Raw genomic sequence first — 6047 nt, forward strand, 5'->3', positions numbered from 1 at the left:
GGTGAAAAGCAAAGAGCGATTATCCTGCAGGGTCCCGGTGCTCACCCCTGCAATCCCACCCACTCAGGAGCCTCAGATCTGAGGAGCTCAGTAATTTAAGACAAATTCGTGAGACTCTTACCTCCAATGAATCACCCCCAAAGCTGGAAGTAGGGCTGTGGCTCAAGTGGTAGAGCCCTAGTCCTGAGTGAAAAGATTAAGAAGCCAGACGTCAGTGGCTCACGCCTGTAATCCTAGCTACTCAGGAGGCTGAGATCTGAGGATCACTGTTCAAAGCCAGCCTGGGCAGGAAACTCCGTGAGACTCTTATCTCCAATAAACCACTCAGAAAACTGGAAGTGGCTCTGTGGCTCAAGTAGTAGAGCACTAGCCTTGAGCTGAAGAGCTGAGGGACAACACCCAGGCCCAGAGTTCAAACCCCATGACCAACAACAACAACAACAACAACAAAAAACGATTAAGGTCCTGAGTTCAAGCCCCAGTACTAACATGGAAAATAAGCAATTAATTCAATATCTACCTTGCTACGTTGGGATATGTGTACAACACGGAACAACTAGGAAGTGGACTGGCTTATTTCCATAGTTCATGTCCAGTGAACCTCCGGATTGTGGGGTTTTAGAGAATCTGGGTCTAGAGGGTACTTGTGCCTCCCTGAGCCCAGCCCCTTGGACCGTGCTTCACACCCCAGGGCCCCCTTGCCTTCTGCACCTCAACTGCCCCACTGGCTGGGTACACCACCCCATCCCCATGGCCACCCACACACACGCAGCTGCCACGCGAGGAGGAGCACTGAGTTGCAGCCACGGACGCAGCAGTGTTTACAGAAACCTGACATTTACCAACGGAGTCCCTGACCAGCAGACACGCCACAGCCAGGAAACCCGAGCTTTCTCAGGTGTGTATTATTTTTCTCTGCTTAGAAAGAATAATTTCTTTAAATTTTATTTTGCAAGCCCCTCAGAGTCTCGTCCCAGGATCGCTCCGCTGTAAAGCCAGCAGTCTGGGGGTTGGTGAGGTAGGAAGCGGGGACCCAGGGGGCAGAAGGAGACAGTGCTCTGCTGCCGGAGCAGAAACGTGGGCTCAATTTGGGCAACCCACCCACCTGCCTTCCCATCCACCCACCTACCCACTCCCTGCCTGCTGCTGCCACCCTCTGGCCACCACATGAATGGCACCCTTGTTAATTTCAGCATCAGGAGATGGAATATCCAATATTTACTTATTTGCATTTGCAAAGTATTTGTCTGTTTATAATCCCTTCCCCTGCAAAAATGGTATTTCTGGGCATGGTGGTTCACACCTGGAATCCCAGCACACAGTGGGCAGAGGTGAGTGGACTGGAAATTTGAGGCCAGCCTGGGCTATACCTGAGACAGTATCTCAAAATATACACCTGCCCAAGCCCGGTGCCAGAGACTCACGCCTGTCATCCTAGCTACTCAGGAGGCTGAGATCTGAGGATCACAGAAAGGTGCAAAGGGATGAAAGTGGAGCTGTGGCTCAAGGGGTAGAGCACCAGCCTGGTATGAAAAAGTTACATAAGGGCACGAGGCCCTGAGTTCAAGTCCCAGTATCAGCACCAAAGAAGGAAGGAAGGAAGGAAGGAAGGAAGGAAGGAAGGAAGGAGGGAGGGAGGGAGGGAGGGAAGGAGGGCAGAATATAAGTGTAAGAGGAGGGAGGAGGGCAGGGGAGGTCATAATTCCAGGGAGGAGGATCAGAAGAGGGGAGGAGTCAGTGTGCAGGGACACAGGCTCCAGTCTGCAGAGGAAAGGGGGTGTGACAGGGAGCCGTGGCAGAGTGAACACACACATCTTCCTAAAGGCAGCTTATGGTAAGCCATCCATTCTGAGTCTTTCAGTTGCGACAGAAGGGAGGGAGGGAGGCCAGCATTGCTGAGGAGTAGGCAAGAGAGTGGATGAGCGGGAGGGAGGAGAAGGGGATGTGGAGTGTATCTGGGGCCCCCAATGGAGGCAGAGAGGCAGGCAGGTGGTGGGAGAGGTCCTGGGGGCCTTGTTTCGGGGCAGGAGTGACTCGGTGGGGCTTGCAGCCATGCACTTCCCTCCCAGCTATTTGAAGCGAGGGGACTGAGGCCCTTATGGAGAGGTCTGGGCCCACAGAGCTGCTGGGATGTGGAGAGGGGCCAAGGGAAGCCCCTGGGGTGCACACAGGCTGGTGTGGCTCTGCTCACCTTGGCTGCACAACGAAGTGGGGGGGGCAGAGGGGAGGGTGAGGAGGGGGACAAGCCGCCCCAGGCCTCCCTAAGGGCTGGGGCTGCCCCACCTGGGGTAGGCTGCGGAAGGAACATCCAGAGGCAAGGCCCTCCAGGGCCAGGGCTCTGAGAGACAAGGTAGTGGCCTCTCCTCTCGTGGCATGGCCTCAGGAGCTTCCTCTCCACAGAAGACAATCAGCAAAGCAGGTGGGGGTGTGCTGGGCTCTCCTCCACAGCGTCTTCACAGGAGGGAGTTCTCCCCTCCCACCCCACATGGGGTGCAAGGACGGAAGATGCCCCGGGGTGCTCATTGGCCAGCAGGGGGCAGTAGGTCTGACCCAGGTCCTGCCTGGCTCCAGGGGGAGAAGGCCGAGGGTGCTCAGGATTTGCTGATAGGAAGTAACAGAGCTTGGCGCCTAGTCACACGCTTCCTCAAACAAGCTCATACCCTCACACGGACTCAGTCCGCAGCCACACACGCAGCCACACACGTGTCCCTTCCCCCCACACACACTCTGGCAAAAGAGCCAGGACGTGCGGTTGCTCATTCAACCAGGTGTGTAAGGAATTGAGTCCAAATTTTAAAAGTAGCCAAGAGAGCCAGGCACTGTGGCTCACGCCTGTCATCCCAGCTACTCAGGAGGCTGAGATCTGAGGATCACGGTTCAAAGCCAGCCCAGGCAGGAAAGTCCATGAGACTCTTATCTCTAATGAGCTACCAAAAAGCTGGAAATAGGAGTTTGGTTCAAATGGTAAAGTGCCAGCTTGAGCACAAAAACAAACACTAGGCAAAAGTGCCAGGCCCTGAGTCCACACACACACACAGCACACACAGCACACACACGCACACACACACACACACACACACACACACACACAGAGGAAACTCGGGGTGGCTTTGCCAGCCCTTTGATGGAACGAGCTAAACATGAGCTCATCGCTTGCCTCGTTCCAGCCAGGTACTTTCAATTGGGTGTCTGCCATTTGCTGACAAAATGTCCTCATTCAGCGTTCAATTAATACTTGCTTCCAAGAGGAGCAGAAGAACACCTTGTCTGTGGCCAGTGTAAGGGCTGCCCTGCTGCCCCGGGGGAGCCCATGCCGCTGCCCACAGGGGACAGAGTGGGGGGAAGGCCGCACCAGGCCCAGCTGCCCCCATCCCCCCCCCCCGCCCCAGCAGGCAGCATGCATCAGGGTTCAGCAGGTGCAGGCCTAGGGCTCATTCCTGCAGGCCATCCTTGGCACTTCTTGAGTCACGTTTCTGTCCCCATCTCTGAGCTGCAGCTGCGTCAAGAGCAGGCCTCCCGCCCCTGGCCTCTGCTTCCCTAACATTTCCAGCTCCTTCCCTTCTCTGCGGGCCAGGAACATCCTGGGTTTTTCCCCCATGGGGCTGTGGACTCCTGGGACAAAGGAAGGGAGCATGCATCTGTTCTGGACATGGCCTGCTCTGAGAGATAAGCTTGACCTCTCAGGCAGGCCTACCCCATAGCCCACGGGCCACTGACACGCCGGGGCCTGCCCGCTGTCGGAAGGGGTCTTGCAAGCTCCCCCCTCTCTCCCACAGTGGATTTTCCTTTCCCAGTTCCACACCCCCCCCCCCCCCCCGCCTTGTTCTAGGGCTTGAACTCAGGGCCTCACACTCTCATTTGGCTGGTGCTCTACCACTTGAGTCACAGCCTCACTTCCCACTTTTTGCTGCTTCATTGGAGAGCAGAGTGTCTCGGTCTTTCCTGCCCAGGCTGGCTTCGAGCCACGATCCTCAGCTCTCAGCCTCCTGAGTAGCTGGGATGACAGGTGTGAGTCCCCACACCTGACTTGTTGCTTCCTTTTGAACTCCCTCCCCCGGCTGCCAGCAGCAACGGTCCACACCAACCCCCAAGACATGCCCACGCACAAGACAGAAAAACAGCAGGCGATCCCGATGATTGGGAAGGTGTGCGGAGAGCCACAGAGCTGCCAGAAGTGGCTGAGAGTTGACTCATGCAGACTGCTCAGCGTGGCCTGGGCACAGACACTGCCGTGGGAGGAGGGAGGGTTTCTCCTATGCTGACATGCCCACAGGCCCCTCCGGGCGGGCGGGGAGACGGGGTCTCTTCCATGAGGCCTCATGGCCTCGTCCTAATTCTAGGCTCAGGTCGGCCTGGGCACAGGGGGACAGTGTCACTAGTTTGTCATTTGTTTGCTTTGAAAACCAGGCACAGATTTGAACTAATAGTTCCTTTCTCATTTGCTTGCTTGTGTGGTTTTTTTGTTGGTTGGTGGGTTGGTGCCAGTACGAGGGCTTGAACTCAGGGCCTGCATGCTGTCTCAGCGTTTTTGCTCAAGGCTGGTACTCTACCTCTTGAGTCACAGCTCCACTTCCCAAGTTTCTCAGGGCAGTTGAGCTAAGGGAGTGTTCTGCCAATAGCCACATGGGTGTACCGTGTTCCCACGGCAGTGTGCTGCTATTAAGAGCAATTAAAGCCGAGCACTGGTGGCTCACACACACCTGTCATCCCAGCTACTCAGGAGGCTGAGATCTGAGGGTCACGGTTCAAAGCCAGCCTGGGCAGGAAAGTCCGTGAGACTCTTATCTCCAATGAACCACCAGAAAACTGGAAGTGGCGCTATGGCTCAAGTGGTAGAATGTGCTTCTTGAGCTGAAGAGCTCAGGGACAGCCAGGCCCTGAGTTCAAGCCCCACGACCAACCAAAAAGAAAGCAAAGCAACAGGGTTCAAAAGCACAGCCAAGTGCTATTCTAGGTAGAAGTGTCAGGGTTGTCTCATAGAAAGGCCTAGAAGGAAAGGGGAACAAACCATGCAGTTAGCGGGTAGAACACTGCCAGGCCAGTGCTGCCCCCATAACACAGGATTGCAGGGATGTCTTTTGTGTCTGAGAGTCCTGGGGCTTGAACTCAGTCCCTTAGTTTTTTCATTCAAGGCTGGTGTTCTACCACTTGAGCCATGGCTCCACTTCTGGCTTTCTGGTGGTTTATTGGACATTAGAGTCTTGTGGATGTTCCTACCTGGGCTGGCTCTGAAACTTGCTCCTCCTCCTCAGCTTCCTGAGTAGCTGGGATTACAGGTGTTGGGATTACACCGGCGTCTGTCAGGAGCTCGTTTTGGGGCATGTACAGGAGACACATACATGACAAACCCCAAGTCAAAATGAGGTGAACATTCAGAAGTGCAAGGGAAATACACAGGGAGGGCTGCCGCTTCAAGGCCCACGGGTCACAGGTGGAGAGGATACCAGCAGGACCTGGCTGTCCACAGGACACAGACAGCGTCTTAGGCCTCAAGCACTTAACTTCGCCCAGCCCTGGAGGGAGCACACAGTCCCTGTCAGCACTCTGTCCCTGCCAGTGCTCACGGCTGAGATCCACTAGCAAATAGGATGCACCTGCAGACACAGCTGCCCTCCTTCCTTCTGGGCCCAGCCCAGCATCGGGGAAGAGTTCTCTGCCCGCCTTCCCCCAGGGGGCTCAGAGCTCCTGGTTTGTCCAGAGAGCAAAGACTGGCGACACTGGGTGATTTCCAGGCCTCAGGAAAGCCCAGCCCAGGCCGGCTGAAGAGAAGGGAATAGAATCAGCGACCCTTCCCAAGGCAGGAGAGGTGGGAGGAATGGCTCCTGGCTGCTGACAGGGGGATGAGAGGTAAAATGTTCCTTGGGAAAAGATGAGATTGGTGAACAACCAGAATTAGAGCGCACCAGCAAAGCAATCAAGGAGAATAAGATTTCTTTACAAATATCAGGTGGGAAGGAGATATGGAGAGGAAATAAGGTGATAAATGCAGGGGACCGTGAAATTAACCATGACTACAAGCACCAAAACACCCAGCCCCTACTTTTCTA

The sequence above is a fragment of the Dipodomys spectabilis genome, unplaced genomic scaffold (genome assembly GCF_019054845.1).
Source record: "Dipodomys spectabilis isolate Male_0828 unplaced genomic scaffold, ASM1905484v1 ptg000148l, whole genome shotgun sequence".
NCBI classification, from domain to species: Eukaryota; Metazoa; Chordata; class Mammalia; order Rodentia; family Heteromyidae; genus Dipodomys; species Dipodomys spectabilis.